The sequence below is a fragment of the Bubalus kerabau genome, chromosome 1 (assembly GCF_029407905.1).
Source record: "Bubalus kerabau isolate K-KA32 ecotype Philippines breed swamp buffalo chromosome 1, PCC_UOA_SB_1v2, whole genome shotgun sequence".
Taxonomy (NCBI): domain Eukaryota; kingdom Metazoa; phylum Chordata; class Mammalia; order Artiodactyla; family Bovidae; genus Bubalus; species Bubalus kerabau.
The window spans coordinates 172,744,523-172,763,480 of NC_073624.1; the positions used below are offsets into that span (position 1 = coordinate 172,744,523).

At 39.5% G+C, this 18,958-nt stretch overlaps 1 pseudogene; it reads left to right on the top strand.

Moving 5' to 3' along the window:
- Positions 1 to 16,515: 16,515 nt before the first annotated feature.
- LOC129659313 (RNA-binding motif, single-stranded-interacting protein 2-like) lies at positions 16,516 to 17,241 on the top strand (annotated as a pseudogene).
- The last annotated feature ends 1,717 nt before the right edge of the window (positions 17,242 to 18,958 follow it).

Sequence of the window (18,958 nt, forward strand, 5' to 3'; positions counted from 1 at the left end):
TGTTTGGGAATTGCAGCTCTCCTCTTGTTTGCCACAAGAACAGAGTGGTAAAAAGGTTTTTGTCATGGTAGGCAAAACTTTTCTGGACCTTTGGCTTTTCTTAAGGAATGTGTATGTGTGTGATTTCCAGGTTGGTATTTCCAGATTCCAGACTTCCCCAACCTCAAGTTGGATGCATGGGAGGAAACAAAACCCCAGGAAACTCCCCACTGGGTTGTTATTTGAGTCCTGAGGTCCCTAGCTAATTTGCCTCCTTTTGTCCACCTTTCAGAATCTAATGGTAAGTGGCCTGTGGCATTGTGGTCACTGGGAGGAATAAAGTGAAATGTATTCATTTTTTCTAAATTTTAAAGAACTTGAAATCCTTAATGACTTTTGTTTTCTTCTCCCAGCTGCGTTTGTTTCCTACAAATTGCTGTTTTCAACTTGATTGATTTGATGCTTATTTTCTGTGTTTAGAGACTTTTCTTGGATGTCTGGTCTTCTATTTGAAATTATGAGTGTTGGAATAAAAAATGATTGGAAACTCTGGGATGTGGACCTAGCTTGTTTACTTTGAATTTCCTAGGGAGAGAACTGGATGAGTCATAGGAGAGATGCTGATGTCAGTATCTTTAGGACATCTTTCTTGGGCTTGTTAGCTTCTCCAGAGGACCCCAAACTCCTTCTTGAATGGTGGGAGTCTTACTTCAGGGTTCTGGCAGCTCAGGTCAAAGGTGGCATACTCTTCATTAAGTAAGCCATCTCCTAATCCTCCAATTTTGGCATCTAAGGGCCCTGAACTGCCCTGAGACACCTCAATGTGAATTACTTGTTTTACTCCCAGCAGAAAACAAAACCAGATTTTTGCAATAGTCAGTAAGGTATACTAGCCTAGAGATGTGGAATAGGGAGATTTAGGGATACAACTGTCTAAAACAGCTTTCCCTCCAATATTATTTCCTTCCTAGTCAGGTCTAGACACACTGTTTCTTTTTGAGAATTATGTGTTATAGATCATTATGTTTTTGCCTTTCTTCATAGCCCACTCAATACTTTAAGGTAAATTACTAGGTATAGATCCGCCATCCACTTGTCAAAACCTTTTTGATTAAGATATAATATAGAAATAGTAAATTGTATCCAATCATGCAAGTCTTGACAAATAAATACAATCCTGTTACCACCACCACCAAGTTATAAATTCCTTTGTACCCCTCATCCCTACCACCAGTTTCCCTGTGCACCTTTATTGTCAAGCCTTCCTTTCCCCCCCAGCCCCTCTAAACCACTAAGCTACTTTTCCATCCACATAGTTTGGCCTTTTCTGGAATATCATATATGTAGTCTTTCAAGTCTGACTTCCTCTACTTAACATAATGCATTCGAGATTTATCTGTATGATGGCTAGTAAAATCACTGAATCTAGAATTTTCTTTTCTGAAGGGTTTTTAACTGTGAATTCAATTTCTGTAATACATGTAGGACTATTCAGGTGGTTTGTTTCTTCTTGAATGAGTTTTGGTACTTTTTATCTTTTAAGGAAGCTGTCCCTTTCACTTGAATTATTGAATTTATGGCTGTAAAGTTAGTAAACATTTCCTTATTATTCTTTCAATGCCCACAGTAGTCACTCATCTTTGTTCCTGATATTGGTATCTTCTAACACATTTTTATTTTATTTTATTTATTTGGCTCTGCTGCACAGCTTGTGGGATCTTAGTTTCCTGACCAGGGATTGAACCCGGGCTTCATCAGTGAAAGTGCCTAGTCCTAACAACTGGAGCACCGGGAAATTCCTTAATGTTATTATATGCAGGCTATTGGGTTTTTGTATTCTACTTTACTGAATATTCTTTCAGTTTGTGATAGTTTCACATTGGTACTTTTTTTGTTATTGAGTTGCAAGAGTGCTTTATAAATTCTTGATACAAGTCTCATCAGATACATGGTTTGCAAATATCTTCTCACAGTAGGTGGGCTGTGTTTTCACTGTCTTGAACATGCTTTATGACACACTAAGATTTTAGTTTTAAAGAAGTCCAAATTCTCTATTTTCTTTTCCCATTTGTGCTTTTTGTGTCATATCTAAGAAACCATTGCTTAAACTAAGGTCATAAAGATTTATTCCTATGTTTTCTTCAGTCAGTTCAGTTCAGTTGCTCAGTCATGTCCAACTCGTTGCAACCTCATGAACCACAGCATGCCCGGCCTCCCTGTCCATCACCAACTGCAGGAGTTGACTCAAACTCATGTCCATTGAGTCGGTGATGCCATCCAACCATCTCATCCTTTGTTGTCCCCTTCTCCTCCTGCCTTCAATCTTTCCCAACATCAGAGTCTTTTCAAATGAGTCAGCTCTTTGCATCAGGTGGCCAAAATATTGGAGTTTCAGTGTCAACATCAGTCCTTCCAATGAACACCCAGGACTGATTTCCTTTATGATGGACTGGTTGGATCTCCTTGCAGTCCAAGGGACTCTCGAGAGTCTTCTCCAGCACCACAGTTCAAAAGCATCAATTCTTCAGCACTCAACTTTCTTTATAGTCCAATTCTCACATCCATACATGACCACAGGAAAAACCATAGCCTTGACTAGATGGACCTCTGTTGGCAAAGTAGTGTCTCTGCTTTTTAATATGCTATCTAGGTTGGTCATAACTTTTCTTCCAAGGAGTAAGCGTCTTTTAATTTCATGGCTGCGATCACCATCTGCAGTGATTTTGGAGCCCAAAAGATAAAGTCTGACACTGTTTCCACTGTTTCCTCATCTATTTCCCATGAAGTGATGGGACCAGATGCCATGATCTTCTTTTCTGAATGCTGAGTTTTAAGCCAACTTTTTCATTCTGCTCTTTCACCTTCATCAAGAGGCTTTTTAGTTCCTCTTCACTTTCTGCCATAAGGGTGGTGTCATCTGCATATCTGAGGTTATTGATATTTCTCCCGGCAATCTTGATTCCAGATTGTGCTTCTTCCAGTCCAGAGTTTCTCATGATGTACTCTGCATAGAAGTTAAATAAGCAGGGTGACAATAAACATCCTTGACGTACTCCTTTTCCTATTTGGAACCAGTCTGTTGTTCCATGTCCAGTTCTAACTGTTGCTTCCTGACCTGCATACAAATTTCTCAAGAGGCAGGTCAGGTGGTCTGGTATTCCCATCTCTTTCAGAATTTTCCACAGTTTATTGTGATCCACACAGTCAAAGGCATTGGCATAGTCAATAAATCAGAAATAGATGTTTTTTCTGGAACTCTCTTGCTTTTTCAATGATCCAGCGGATGCTGGCAATTTGGTCTCTGGTTCCTCTGCCTTTTCTAAAACCAGCTTGAACAACTGGAAGTTCACGGTTCACGTATTGCTGAAGCCTGGCTTGCAGAATTTTGAGCATTACTTTACTAACTATAGTCTAGAATAAAATAAAAATTAAATTAAAAAATAAAATGGCAATAAATTATTTTATTAAATGTCTGGAAATTGGTGATATGTTACAAATTTTAAAAATACAAAATGAAATGTGAAGTAAGTCATTAATAATGGAATAGTCTGTTATATATCTGTCATCAGAATTAATAGTAAAGGCTATTTCATGTTCCTATAAATATAAAAATCAATATTAAAATCAGTTCCAGTTCAAGATGGCACAGTAGAAGGATGTGAACTCGTCTCCTCCTGTGAGAGCACCAAAATTGCAACTAGCTGTTGAACAACCATCTACAGGAGGTTGTTCAGAGGACACGGGAACCCACCAAAAAAAGATACTCCATGTCCAAAGACAAAGAAGAAATCACAGTGAGATGGGAGGAGCGGCACAATCACAGTAAAATCAAATCCCATACCTGCCAGCTGGATGACCCACAAACTGGAGAACAATAATACCAAAGAACTTCTTGCACTGTTGTGAAGGTTCTGAACCCTACATCAGGCTTCCCAGCCTGGTGATCTGACAAAGGGATTGGGAATCCCCAGGAAATCTGGCCTTGAGAGCCAGTGGGATTTGATTATAGGACGTCTAGAGGACTGGGGGAGACATAGACTCATCTTGGAGGGCACAAACCAAATTTTGTGTGCACAAAGACCCAGAAGAAATGATCAATGACCCTACAGGAGACTGAACCAAAAGTAACTGCGTGTTGGAGGGCCCCCTATGGAGGCATGGGTCAGCAGGGGCTCAACACAGGGATGGGGGCACTGGCAGCATCAGGCCAGGAAGGTCCCCCTTGGCATAAACTCTCTTGGGGGTCACATTAACCTTACTATAGAGCCCATAGGCCCCAGAGCTGGGTCACCTCAGGCCAAACAAGTATCAGGGAGGGAGTGCAACCCCACCCATCAGCAGATGTGAAAGTGTTAGTCACTTAGTCATGTCCGACTCTTTGTTATCCCATGGACTATAGCCCACCAGGCTCCTCTGTCCGTGGGATTCTCCAGGAAAGAATAGTAGAATGGGTTGCCATTCCTTTCTCAAAGGGGCTCTTCCTGACCCAGGGATAGAACCCAGGTCTCCCATATTGCAGGCAGATTCTTTACCATCTGAGCCACCAGGGAAGCCCTCATCAGCAGGTAATTGGATTAAATCTTTACTGTGCAAGGCCCTGCCCACCAGAGAAAGACCCAGTTTTTCTTGTCACCAGTCCCTCCCATCAACAAGCTTACACAGCCTCTTGGCCTCATCCATCAGAGGGCAGATAGAAGAAGTATAGTCTCACAGTGGCTAAAACAAAAACCATATTACAGTGAATTATGATGAAAAAGCAGGTAGTTATGTCCCAGATGGAGGGACAAGATTAGAACGCCAGAGGAACAACTAAATGAAGTGGATATAGGCAACCTTCCAGAAAAAGAATTCAGAATAATGATAGTGAAAATGATTCAGGATCTCAGAAAAAAGAGTGGAGGCAAAGATTGAGAAGATACAAGAAATGTTTACCAAAGACCTAGAAGAACTAGAGGACAAACAAACAGATGAACAATACACTAGAAGGAATCAATAGAAGAATAACTAAGGCAGAAAAACAGATAAATGACCTGGAGGACAGAATGGTGGAAATGACTGCCACAGAACAGAATATAGAAAAAAAAAGAATGAAAAGAAATGAAGACAGTCTAAGGGACCTTTGGGACAACATTAAACACACCAACATTCACATTATATAGGGGAGAAGGAGAAGCAAGAAAGGACCTGAGAGAATATATGAAGAGATAATAGCTGAAAACTTCCCAGAAAGGAAATAATCCAAGTCCAGGAAGCACAAAGTCCCAGGCAGGATAAACCCAAGGAGGAATACACCAAGACACATAGTAATCAAACTGACAAAAATTAAGACAGATATAAAATATTAAAAGCAACAAGGGGAAAACAACAAATAACATACAAGGGAACTCCCATCAGGCTATCAGCTGATTTCTCAACAGAAACTCTACTAGCCAGAAGGGAATGGCATGATGTATTTAAAGTGATGAAAGAAAAGAACCTGCAACCAAGAATACTGTACCCAGCAAGACTCTCCTTCAGATTTGATGAAGAAATCAAAAGCTTTCCAGACAAGCTAAAGTTAAGAAGATTTAGCACCTCTAAACCAGCTTTACAACAACTGCTAAAGGAACCTTCAGAAAATAAACAGAAAACAAGAAAACGGTAATAGGATCATCAGTTCAGTTCAGTCGCTCAGTCATGTCCGACTCTTTGTGACCCCATGGACTGCAGCACGCCAGGCCTCCTTGTCCATTGCCAACTCCCAGAGTTTACTCAAACTCATGTCCATTGAGTCAGTGATGCCATCCAACCATCTCACCTTCTGTCATCCCCTTCTCCCACCTTCAATACCAATAATTACCTTAAATGTAAATGGATTAATTGCACAAACCAAAATACATAGACTGGCTAGGTGGATGAAAACATACGCACTTCCACATACCACATCTCTCTGCTTGGCCCCCCAAATTGTATGTAATTATTTTACATTGTTAAGTTAATCCTGTTCCCATTATGGATTGTAATTGTTTTTTTTTTTTTTTGTCTGACTATTGATTGTGAAAACTGACAAACATCTTTTACTATTGTAATTATGTAACTATAACTCACTTAATAGCATTGTATCATGATTGGACAAGAGAAAAATTATAGAACTCTATATCACCAAAAGTACAATTTAGTAGAAAAACCTGTAATCACTTTTTAAAATCTATATGCATGTCAGAATTATCTTGAAATCTTTTGGAAAATACAAATGCCCAGGTATTGCTTTTCTTCTGCAGAGCTCCAGATATGTTTCTAATGAGCAGTCATGTTTAAAAACAACTGGACTATATGATGATCTTTTACTTTTATCTAGTTTGTTTCACATTTTCTATTTCATATTCAGTGCTCCCGTTTCATTTAGTTTCTGTTTTCCAGTTTCTCCATCTCTTCTTTTTTTGATGTTCTTTCTCAAGCCTTTATGAAGTATAATAGAAAAGCTTTTGTATACATACATATAAATATGTATAATATATATATTTTAGAAAACAAGAACTTTTGCCTAACTAAAAATATTATGACATTTTGATTCTACTTCTTTGACTTAGGATGAACAGAATGCTAGATTTCTTTTTATTTTTTAGATTTCTAACTAAAAAATAGATATGCAACAAGTGACAAAGGTTTGCTGTATAGCACAAGGAACTCTATTCAATATCTTGTAATAACCTATGATGGAAAATACTTTCGAAAATAATATATGTGTATTTGTACAACCGAATCACCTTGCTGTGCACCTGAAACATTGTAAGTCAACTATACTTCAATAAAAAAAAAAATATATATATATATATATATATAAAGAAAAAGAACCAAACCCAGCAACATATAAAAAGAATTGTATATCATGATCAAGTGGGATTTACTCCAGGGTTGTAAGGATGATTCAATATTCACAGTGTGAATTCATTAATATGATACATCACATTAACAAAAGGAAAGATAAAAATCACATGATTATCTCAATAGGTTCAAAAAACACACTTGACAAAATTCTACATTCATTCATGATAACAATTCCCATCAAAGCTGGTATAGAGGGAATATGTCTGAATATAATAAAGGGCATTTAAGACAAACTCAGCTTACGTCATTCTCAAATGTGAAAAAGTGAAAGTCATTCCTCTAAGTTCAGAAACAACACAAAAATGCCATGAAATTAAAAGACACTTGCTCCTTGGAAGGAAAGCTATGACAAACCTACATAGTGTATTAAAAAGCAGAGACATCACTTTTTAGACAAAGGTACATATAGTCAAAACTATGGTTTTTCCAATAGTCATGGAAAAACCATTCCAGTAGTCATGGAAAAACCATGGTGTTTTGAGGTGGAAGAATTAATATTAGTAAAATGTCCATACTACCAAAGCAATTTACATATATAATGCAATCTCTATCAAAATATCCATGACATTTTCCACAGAAGTAGAACATGTAATCCTAAAATGTATATCAAACCAAAGAAATAGCATGAATTGCCAATGCAATCTTGAGAAAAAAGAACAAAGCTTGAGGTATTACAGTCTCTGGCTTTGGACTATATTACAAAGCAACAGTAATCAAAACAGCATGGTACTGGCACAAAAACAGACACACAGATCAATATAACAGAGAGCCTAGAAATAAACTCACACACTTATGGTCAATTTATGATAAAGAGGCAAGAATATACAGTGGACAAAAGACCATCTCTTCAACAAGTGGGGCTGTGAAAACTGGACAGCTACATGTAAAATATGAGATTGGAACATTTCTTCACCTCATATACAAAAATAAATTCAAAGTGGATTAAAGACCAAAATGTAAGACCCTGAAACCATAAAGCTCCTAGAAGAGAACATAGGCAGAACATTCTTTGACATAAATAGTACCAATATTTCTTTTGAAATCTGTCTCCTAAGGCAAAAGAAAGAAAAGCAAAACACTCTCCAACATACATCACAGCAGAATCTGCTATGACCCATCTCCCAGAATATTGGAAATAAAAGCAAAAATAAGCAAATGGGACCTAATTAAAATTAAAAGCTTCTGCACAACAAAGGAAACTATAAGCAAGGTGAAAAGACAGCCTTCAGAATGGGAGAAAATAATAGCAAATAAAGCAACTGACAAAGGACTAATCTCAAAAATATATAAGCAACCCTGCAGCTCAATTCCAGAAAAATAAACGACCCAATCAAAAAATGGGCCAAAGAACTAAACAGACATTTCTCCAAAGAAGACATACAGATGGCTCACAAACACATGAAAAGATGCTCAACATCACTCATTATCAGAGAAATGCAAATTAAAACCACAATGAGGTACCATTTCACGCCAGTCAGAATGGCTGCTATCCAAAAGTCTACAAGCAATAAATGCTGGAGAGGGTGTGGAGAAAAGGGAACCCTCTTACATTGTTGGTGGGAATGCAAACTAGTATATTTGCGTAGTATTACAATGCATACTAGCCACTATGGAGAACAGTGTGGAGATTCCTTAAAAAACTGGAAATAAAACTGCCTTATGACCCACCAATCCCACTACTAGGCATATACACTGAGGAAACCAGAATTGAAAGAGACACGTGTACCCCAATGTTCATCGCAGCACTGTTTATAATAGCCAGGATATGGAAGCAACCTAGATGTCCATCAGCAGACGAATGGATAAGAAAGCTGTGGTACATATACACAATGGAGTATTACTCAGCCTTTAAAAAGAATACATTTGAATCAGTTCTAATGAGGTGGATGAAGCTGGAGCCTATTATACAGAGTGAAGTAAGCCAGAAAGAAAAACACTAATATAGTATACTAATGCATATATATGTAATTTAGAAAGATGGTAACAATAACCCTGTATGCAAGACAGCAAAAGAGACACAGATGTATATAACAGTCTTTTGGACTCTGTGAGAGAGGGAGAGGGTGGGTTGATTTGGGAGAATGGCATTGAAACATGTATAATATCATATATGAAACAAATCACCAGTCCAGGTTCGATGCATGATACAGGATGCTTGGGGTTGGTGCACTGGGATGACCCAGAGGGATGGTATGGGGAGGGAGGTGGGAGGGGGGTTCAGGATGGGGAACACATGTATACCCATGGCAGATTCATGTTGATGTACGGCAAAACCAATACAATATTGTAAAGTATATTTGGCAAAACTAATACAGTTATGTAAAGTCTAAAAATAAAATTTAAAAAAAAAGAAAATAAATAAATTTATTAAAAAATAAAAATGCAAAAAAATAAAAAATAAAAGAATAAATGGGACCTAATTAAACTTAAAATCTTTTGCAGAACAAAAGAAACCATCAGCAAAACAAAAACACAACATACTGAATGGGAGAAAATATATGAAAATGACATAACCTTTAAGAGTTAGTATCCAACATATATAAAGAGCTTATATAACTCAATATCAAGAAACCAAAGACTTAATTTAAAAATTTGGCAGAAGATCTGAACAGAAAATTTTCCAAAGAAGATATACAGATGGTCAACAGGTATATGGGGTTCTCGAGGCAAGAATAGTGAAGTGGTTTGCCATTCCCTTCTCCAGTGGACCATGTCTTATCAGAACTCTCCACCATGACCTGTCCATCTTGGGTGGCCCTACATGGCATGGCTCATAGTTTCATTGAGTTAGACAAGGCTGTGGTCCATGTGATCAGATTGGTTTGTTTTCTGTAATTATGGTTTTTATTCTATCTGCCCTCCTATGGATAAGGATAAGAGGCTTATTGGGAGAGACTGACTGAGGGAAAACTGGGTCTTGTTCTGATAGGCGGGGCCATGTTCAGTAAATCTTCAATCCAATTTTCTGTTGATGGGTGGGGCTGTGTTCCCTCCCTGTTAATTGACCTGAGGCCAAACTATGGTGGAGGTAATGAAGATAATGGGGAGCTCCTTCAAAAGGCCCCATGCACACACTGCTGCACTCAGTGCCCCCAACCCTGCAGCAGGCCACCGCTGACCCACACCTCCACCAGAGACTCCTGGACACTCATAGGCAAGTCTGGGTGTCTCTTGTGGGGTCACTGCTCCTTTCTCCTAGGTCCTGGTGTACACAAGGTTTTGTTTGTGCCCTCCAAGAGTCTGTTTCCCCAGTCCTGTGTAAGTTCTGGTGGTTCTATGGTGGGGTTAATGGCGACCTCCTCCAAGAGGGCTTATGCCATACCCTAGTCTACTTCACCCACAGCCCCTGCCCCTGCAGCAGTCCACTCCTGACCCACACCTCCACAGAAAATACTCAAACACAGTTCTGGCTCAGTCTCTGTGGTCCTGGTGCACACAAGGTTTGTTTGAGCCCTCTGAGCTGGTATGGGGTTTGATTCTAACCATGATTTCACCCCTCCTACTGTCTTGCTGAGGATTCTCCTTTGCCCTTGGACATGGGGTATCTTCTTAAAGTCACTCCAGAGCCAGCTTAGCCGCTGCTCCAGTAGCACACAGCTGCTGCTCCAGGGCCTACCTTCTTGCTGGGGCTTCTCTGCACTTGGATGAGGGGTATCTCCTCAAAGTCATTACAGCACCGTGCTGGACCCAGATAACCACAATGATGTGATCACTCACTTACAACCAGACATCCTGGAATGCGAAGTCAAGTGGGTCTTAGGAAGCATCACTATGAACAAAGCTAGTGGAGGCAATGGAATTCCAGTTGAGCTATTTCAAATCCTAAAAGATGATGTTGTGAAAATGCTGCACTCAATATGCCAGAAAATTTGGAAAACTCAGTGGCCACAGGACTGGAAAAGGTCAGTTTTCATTCCAATCCCAAAGAAAGGCAATGTCAAGGAATGTTCAAACTACTGCACAATTGCACTCATCTCACATGCTAGCAAAGTAATGCTCAAAATTCTCCAAGCCAGGCTTCAACAATACATGAACCATGAACTTCTAGATGTTCAAGCTGAATTTAGAAAAGGCAGAGGAACCAGAGATCAAATTGCCAACATCTGCTGGATCATTGAAAAAGCAAGAGAGTTCCAGAAAAACATCTATTTCTGCTTTATTGACTATGCCAAAGCCTTTGACTGTGTGGATCACAACAAACTGTGGAAAATTCTGAAAGAGATGGGAATACCAGACCACCTGACCTGCCTCCTGAGAAATCTGTTTGCAGGTCAAGAAGCAAGTTAGAACTGAACATGGAATAACAGACTGGTCCCAAATCTGGAAAGGAGTACATCAAGGCTATATATTGTCAACATGCTCATTTAAATTATATGCAGAGTACCTCATGAGAAATGCCAGTCTGGATGAAGCACAAGTTGCTGGGAGAAATATCAATAACCTGAGGTATGCAGATGACACCACCCTTATTGCAGAAAGCGAAGAAGAACTAAAGAGCCTCTTGATGAAAGTGAAAAAGGAGAGTGAAAATGTTGGCTTAAAGCTCAACATTCATAAAACGAAGATCATGGCATCTGGTCTCATCAGTTCATGGCAAAAAGATGGGGAAACAATGGAAACAGTAACAGATTTAATTTGGGGGACTCCAAAATCACTGCAGATGATGACTGTGGCCATGAAATTAAAAGATGCTTGCTCCTTGGAAGAAAAGTTATGACCAACCTAGACAGCATATTAAAAAGCAGAAAGATTACTTTGCCAACAAAGGTCCATCTAGTCAAAGCTATGGTTCTTCCAGTAGTCATGTATGGATGTGGGAATTGGACTGTAAAGAAAGCTGAGCACTGAAGAATTGATGCTTTTGAACCGTGGTGTTGGAGAAGACTCTTGAGAGTCCTTTGGACTGCAATGAGATCCAAGTGGTCAAACCTAAAGGAAATCAGTCCTGAATATTCATTGGAAGGACTGATGCTGAAGTAGAAACGCCAATACTTTGGCCACCTGATGGGAAGAACTGACTCATTAGAAAAGACCCTGATGCTGGGAAAGATTGAGGGCAGGAGTAGAAGGGGATGACAGAGGATGAGATGGTTGGATGGCATCACCGACTCAGAGGACATGAGTTTGCACAAGCTCTGGGTGTTCATGATGGACAGGGAAGCCTGGCATGCTACAGTCCATGGGGTCATAGAATCAGACATGATTGAGCAACAGAACTGAACTGAATAGGTATATGAAAAAAAAAAGCTTAATATTCTTAATCATCTTAGAAATGTAAAGCAAAACCATAGTGAGGTATCACCTCTCACCTGTCAAAATGCCTATTATCAGAAGTCTGCTACTGCTACTGCTAAGTCACTTCAGTCGTGTCCCACTCTGTGCGACCCCAGAGACGGCAGCCCACCAGGCTCCCCTGTCCCTGGGATTCTCCAGGCAAGAACACTGGAGTGGGTTGCCATTTCCTTCTCCAATGCATGAAAGTGAAAAGTGAAAATGAAGTCACTCAGTCATGTCCGACCCTCAACAATCCCATGGACTGCAGCCTTCCAGGCTCCTCCATCCATGGGATTTTCCAGGCAAGAGTACTGGAGTGGGGTGCCATTGCCTTCTCTGATCAGAAGTCTACAAATAACAAATATTGGCAAGGATGTGGAGACAAAGAAACTTCAGTACATGTGGTGGAATTGTAAGTTGGTGCATCCACTATGGAAAACAGTATGAAAGTTCCTTAAAAAACTAAATGTAGAACTACCAATGATTCAGTAATTCCACTTTGAGCATATATTCAAAGAAAATAAAAACACTGATTTGGAAAGATTCATGAACACCAATGTTCATAGAATTATTTACATTATCCTAGATAGGTAAGCAATCTAAGTATCCATCAACAGATGAGTGGATAAAGAAGATATGTTTTACACACACACACACACACACACGCACGCACACAATAGACTATTGCTCAGTCATAAAAAAAGAATGAAATTCTGCTATTTGGAACATGGATGGACCTAGAGAATATAATGCTTAGTGAAATAAGTCAGAGAAAGACAAATACTCTATGTTATCACTTATATATGGAATCTAAAATATAGAGAGCAAACTAGTGATTGCTAGTGGTGAGAGGGGAGGGGGATAGCGGAGACAGTTGTATGAGGTAAAGTGGCATAAACTACTCTGTATAGAATAAATGAGTAACAAGGATATATTGTAAAGCACAGAAAATAAAGCCATTAATCTGTAAATACCTTAAGTGGGGTGTAATCTTTAAAAATATTGGATCACTATGTTGTACACCAGAAATTAATATATTGGGTTAGCCAAAAAGGTTTGTGAAGGTTTTTTAGTAACATCTTACAGGAAAACCTGAATGAAGCATTGGCCAATCCAATAATATTGTATTTCAACCATACTTCTCTAAAAATTGAAAAATCCGGGAAAGGAAGTACTCAGCCCTCCACAATGAGTAAGATACAGTGGCCAAAAATCCTTTAAAGAAGGAATCTCCAAACTTTTTCTGTGAAGGGCCAGATAAAAAATATTTTACACAGGCAAAAATAGCCTAAAGCAATATTTGAATAAAGAAATTAGCATAGCTCTGTTTCAGTAAAACCTTAAAGTAGAAAGTGAAATGCTAGATAAGACCCACAGGTCATGTTCTATTTGCCTCTGTTCTAAGGCAGTGAAATGGCAATAATTAGGCAAATTAGGCGAAAGTTTTTGAATTGTAAAGTTTTCAAAGATTGTAAATAAGCTACACTATACTAGATATAAACTATTTTAGAGAGAGAATAAAGGAGAATAATGTAGGAATAGAATAAACAGTGTTCTTTAGTAAGTAATGAAGATATTAATGTCCTCAAAGGGTGAAGATGCTTTGGAATAGAAGATAATAATGCTATTTTCATTATATATAAATATTATTTTTTTCCTAAATGTTTAGATTCTAAAATAATGCTAATAAAACAGCAAAAGTTTCATGCAGAAAATTACAAAACATCAAAAGTATATTTGAAACAAAAGAACAATTATTGAGTATTCCATTCTAAGAGTTTTTCTTCCTTCCTCCTTCTCCTCCCTCCCTTCCTTCCTCCCTCCTTCCCTTTCTTCCTCTCTCCCTTCTTTCTTTCCTTTCTTCCTTTCTCTACTTCTGTCTTTTTCCTTGTTTTAATTAATTTAGTCTGTCAGTCCTTCCAAAAAGAACTCATCTGGTATAGATAAGCTAACCTGAATCACATTCCAGACTTTCAAAATACTTTCATAATATTAAAAGTTATAGCAGGAAAGGTATAGAATTCCAAATAATTAGCAACTGAAAGCTATTATTCCTGCCAAAGGATTTTAAACACTAAATTTTTTTTAAATAAAAAAGAAAAACGGACCTGAAAAAATCCAAATACTTGGATCTTCAGTAAGACAAATGTAAATTATAAAACAAATATCCTTATTATGTTCAAGGGGGTAAAACCAGGCTTGTAAATTTCTACAACAACTGGAAACTATAAATTTGACAGAGATTTAAAAAGAACCAAATAAAACTTCCAAAAATGAAAACCACAAAAATCAAAATTCAGATTTCATTGAAAGTCTTTAACAACAGTTTAGACCCAATCTTAAAAATGAATGAAATTTTGATACATTTTGCTCCAATACTTTGGCCACCTGATGTGAAAAGCCGACTCATTGGAAAAAAAACTCTGATGCTGAGAAAGATTGAGGGCCTGAGGAGAAGCAGGTGACAGAGGATGAGATGGTTGGATGGCATCACCAACTCAATGAGCATAAGTTTGAGCAAGCTCCAGGAGATAGGGAAGGACAGAGAAGCCTGGCATGCTGTAGTCTATGGGGTCACAAAGAGTCAGACATGACTAAGTGACTGAACACAACAAAAATATTGATGAGCCTTGAAAACATTATGCTGAGTGAAATAAGCAAGATACAAAAGAACAAATACTGTATGATTCCACTCATATGAGATCCCTACAATAGGCAAATTCATAGGGACAGTAAGTAGAACAGTGGTTACGTAGGGCAAGGGGAGGTAGGAAATGGGGAGGTAGTTTAATGTGGACAGAGCTTCAGTTTGGGAAGATAAAAAGTTCCGGAGGTGGCCGGTGGTGATGGTTGCACAACACTATGAGTGTATTTATGCCACTGCACTGTACACTTTAAATGGTTTAAAATGTTAGATTTTAAACTATGTCTATTTCATTATAATAAAATATTTAACCTAATCTTTACGAAGGTAACAAAACTGTATTTCACCAAATGTTTATATGTCTAATATAAAAACCTATTTTCTTTTCAAATTAAAATAATTCTATCCCCTTCTACCTTTAGAGCATGGAAAGGTTGTCTGAACTTGAGCAGCACATGACAGAGGGAAGACAAGAGAGACAGACCTCAGAACAGCTCTCAGAAGGGCCCTGTGCCTTGTTGCTGTGGGAAGCCAGGCCCCCACAAAAGTGTTGTACATGACAGCTACATGGAAATACACTCCCTTTTCTAGAATAAGTAGGCATAAAGTATCAAAACCAGTTTCCCCATAGGTACTAGCAAGTGTACTGGTGTTGAGCATACCGATAGTGTGCTTGAGGGCAGCTCGAATTCCCAGGAGAATATCTCTGAGACACTGAATGAAGACCAGTGGAAGTGAATGACCAGCATCCCATTAAAGTAAGAATGTGTCCATGCACATCTGCAAGATAAAAGATGACCAAAGATGAAACATTCCCATGTCAATGCCTTGGCATAACCAAAATCATCATCCTTCCCAGGATGGGGATAACTCCTGAACTAAATGAGATCTAGTTTTACAAAACAAGAGGTTTGGGCTCACAAAGCAGCCCAGCTGTGAACTCTGGGGAGAGAATACCCATTCTTTTAAAACATAGGTAGAATATCTTTAAACTAAAAGCCTATAATAGGCTACAAGAAATATCTCAACAATTTCCAAGTTTTTTATATAATACAGGTCGTGACCACTGACTATAATGGCTTAAAGCTCAAAATCAGTAATAAAAAGTGGGGCTCCTCCAAAACATCTTCAAAGCTAGGAAAAAACCCCACAACTTCTAGAGGATTCTTGGGTGAAAGAGAAAGTCACCTACCACTCACATCACGGTTAATACTTTCCTCTTAAGATCAGAAAGGCAGGGACATCCATTCTCACCACTCCTATTCAGTATTGTCCTGGAGTTCCTGGACAGTGTAACAAAAGAAGAAAAAGAAATAAAAATAGCTTTCTAAAAATAAAAAGTAAGCAGTAAATTCTTTTCTATTTATATGATTTTCTATGTAGAAAATTCTCAATAATTTTTCAAAATGCTACTAGGGGCCGAAGGCAGGAAAGCTGAGGCGGGGCAGTTGCAAAGGCCCAGGATATGGCAGCATCAGAATGATAGAATTCCTAGAGAAGGGGAGAGCAGTACTTCTCTATGATCAGATAAGAGTGAGCCCTGTTCAAGAGGCCTCTTAGTGATCTTTGACATTCTAAGGCCAGAACTAACCTTCAGTACCCCGCCTCACATGCAGCTTGGAGGTTGAACAAACATAGAAGTCTGCAGCACGTGGTGTTGCTCAGGGACAGCTGAAGCGAACATCCCAACTGTGTGAGCTTCAGCTTGGGCATAAATTTCAGGTTGGTCATGTGTGCCATTGTCTCAGCAAATGGCACCACCAAGCAAGAGTACCCCTAACAGCAGCAGTGAGTGAGAGCATTTGTTAATGACCAACAGAGTAAAATCGATCTCTATGTCTGGGGAGAACAGCCAAGAACTAAGGACCAGGACCTAGTCCATGTGAGTCATATGGCAAGATTGTCTCCACTAAGGCCATACTGGGCAAGACCACAAACAAATGCAAAGGCTAAAGCTTTTTGACAGTCCCTCAACAACACAGAAAGCTGTACCAACACTGAAAGCCAGTGGTGTACAGGCCTAGATGGCAAAGCAACAGGAGCAGGACCCCACAAATTTATACATCTCAAACTCTCCATTGTCGATGGATGAGCAAAAACCTGAGGGAATGCTGAAGCCCTTTGGTCAGTTTATCTCTACTTGAATCATTTGAGACACCAGTGGGACCCGCAGAGGGCTTGGCTTTGTAAGGATGGAATCCACAGAGAAGTGTAGAACCTCTTGGCCATCGGTTTTCACGCACCCATCATCACCCACTTTAATAGAAAATATATTAAGACACCTTCTGGAGTACCAGCCCCATCTGATCCTTTGATGTACAGATTTGCTGATAAGGGTCCAAAAAATGACAGAACCAAGGAAAGTTTCAAAATGGACGGGCCTGGCCAAGGAATGGAAACGTGGCTGGTATGGCTTTGACCCCACCACAGCCCCTCATGTTGGGTCTTACATCACCCCCAACAGAAGGTTTGCTTAATCTGCACTGTCCCCTTATCTTCCATCTCCTGTGTCTTCATATCAGAGAGTAACTCAGACACCTCCTCCACAAGTACCTAACCTGTCTTGAAAGCACCACCAGTCATACCTCATGTAGCCTTCAGGTTCAGTTCTGACACCAGGAATGGATCATCCCATTTCTCTGCATCCCTCCTCCATGACGGGACATCTTACCCAACAATTGGACTGCCTCTATCTCAGCAGCATGGCCACATATATGCCAACCCCTATAGTCATACGAGGAACTTACATCTCCCAGTACACCCCTCTGCCTTCTTCTAATTTTTCAATCAAGAGCAGCCAGCAAAATTGAGTGACAGTAGATGTTCTCTCAGACCATAGGATCTACTTTTTCCAGTTTAACAAGTAACAGTGGATTTCCCACCCCAACCTTGTTGACTCTAAATGAATTCTTGGGGATGTTGAGGCTCCAGATTCCAGAGAACTGACTAGGAATACAGCTCCTTGGTGTGTGGGCCGTACTAAGGATGAACACTTGGCCATCAGTTTTCACAAGCTTCAGCCTGGTTAAAGAAACACTGGAGCAATTAGATATCCATAAGGTTTTTCAAGTAGTCATGTATGGATGTGAGAGTTGGACTGTAAAAATAATAATAATAATAAATAAATGATAAATGGTTAAAAAAAAAAAAAAGAAAGCTGAAGGCCAAATAATTGATGCTTTTGAACTGTGGTGTTGGAGAAGACTCTTGACAGTCCCTTGGACTGCAAGGAGATTCAACTAGTCCATCCTAAAGGAGATCAGTCCTGGGTGTTCATTGGAAGGACTGATGCTAAACCTGAAACTCCAATACTTCGGCCACCTGATGTGAAGAACTGACTCATTGGAAAAGACCCTGATGCTGGGAAAGATTGAGGGTAGGAGGAGAAAGGGGTGACAGAGGATAACATGGTTGGATGGCATCACTGACTTGATGGACATGAGTTTGAGCAAGCTCTAGGAGTTGGTGATGGACAGGGAAGCCTGGATGGTTGCAGTCCATGGAGTCACAAAGAGTCGGACACAAATGAGCGACTGAACTGAACTGAACTGAACACCCATTTTAATGCATAGTTTGAAAGAACAGCAAGGAGAGATAAGAAAGCCTTCCTTAGTGATCAGTTCAAAGAAATAGAGGAAAACAATAGAATGGGAAAGACTAGAGATCACTTCAAGAAAATCAGAGATCTGTTCAGTTCAGTTCAGTTCAGTCACTCAGTCGTGTCCTACTTTTTGCGACCCCATGAATCACAGCATGCCAGGCCTCCCTGTCCATCACTAACTCCCGGAGTTCACTCAGACTCACATCCATCGAGCCAGTGATGCCATCCAGCCATCTCATCCTCTGTTGTCCCCTTCTCCTCCTGCCCCCAATCCCTCCCAGCATCAGGGTCTTTTCCAATGAGTCAACTCCTCACATGAGGTGGCCAAAGTACTGGAGTTTCAGCTTTAGCATCATTCCTTCCAAAGAAATCCCAGGGCTGATCTCCTTCAGAATGGACTGGTTGGATCTCCTTGCAGTCCAAGGGACTCTCAAGAGTCTTCTCCAAGACCACAGTTCAAAAGCAGAGATACCAAGGGAATATTTCATGCAAAGATGAGCACAATAAAGGACAGAAATGGTATAGACCTAACAGAAGCAGAAGATATTGAGAAGAGGTGGAAAGAATACACAGAAGAACTATACAGAAAAGAT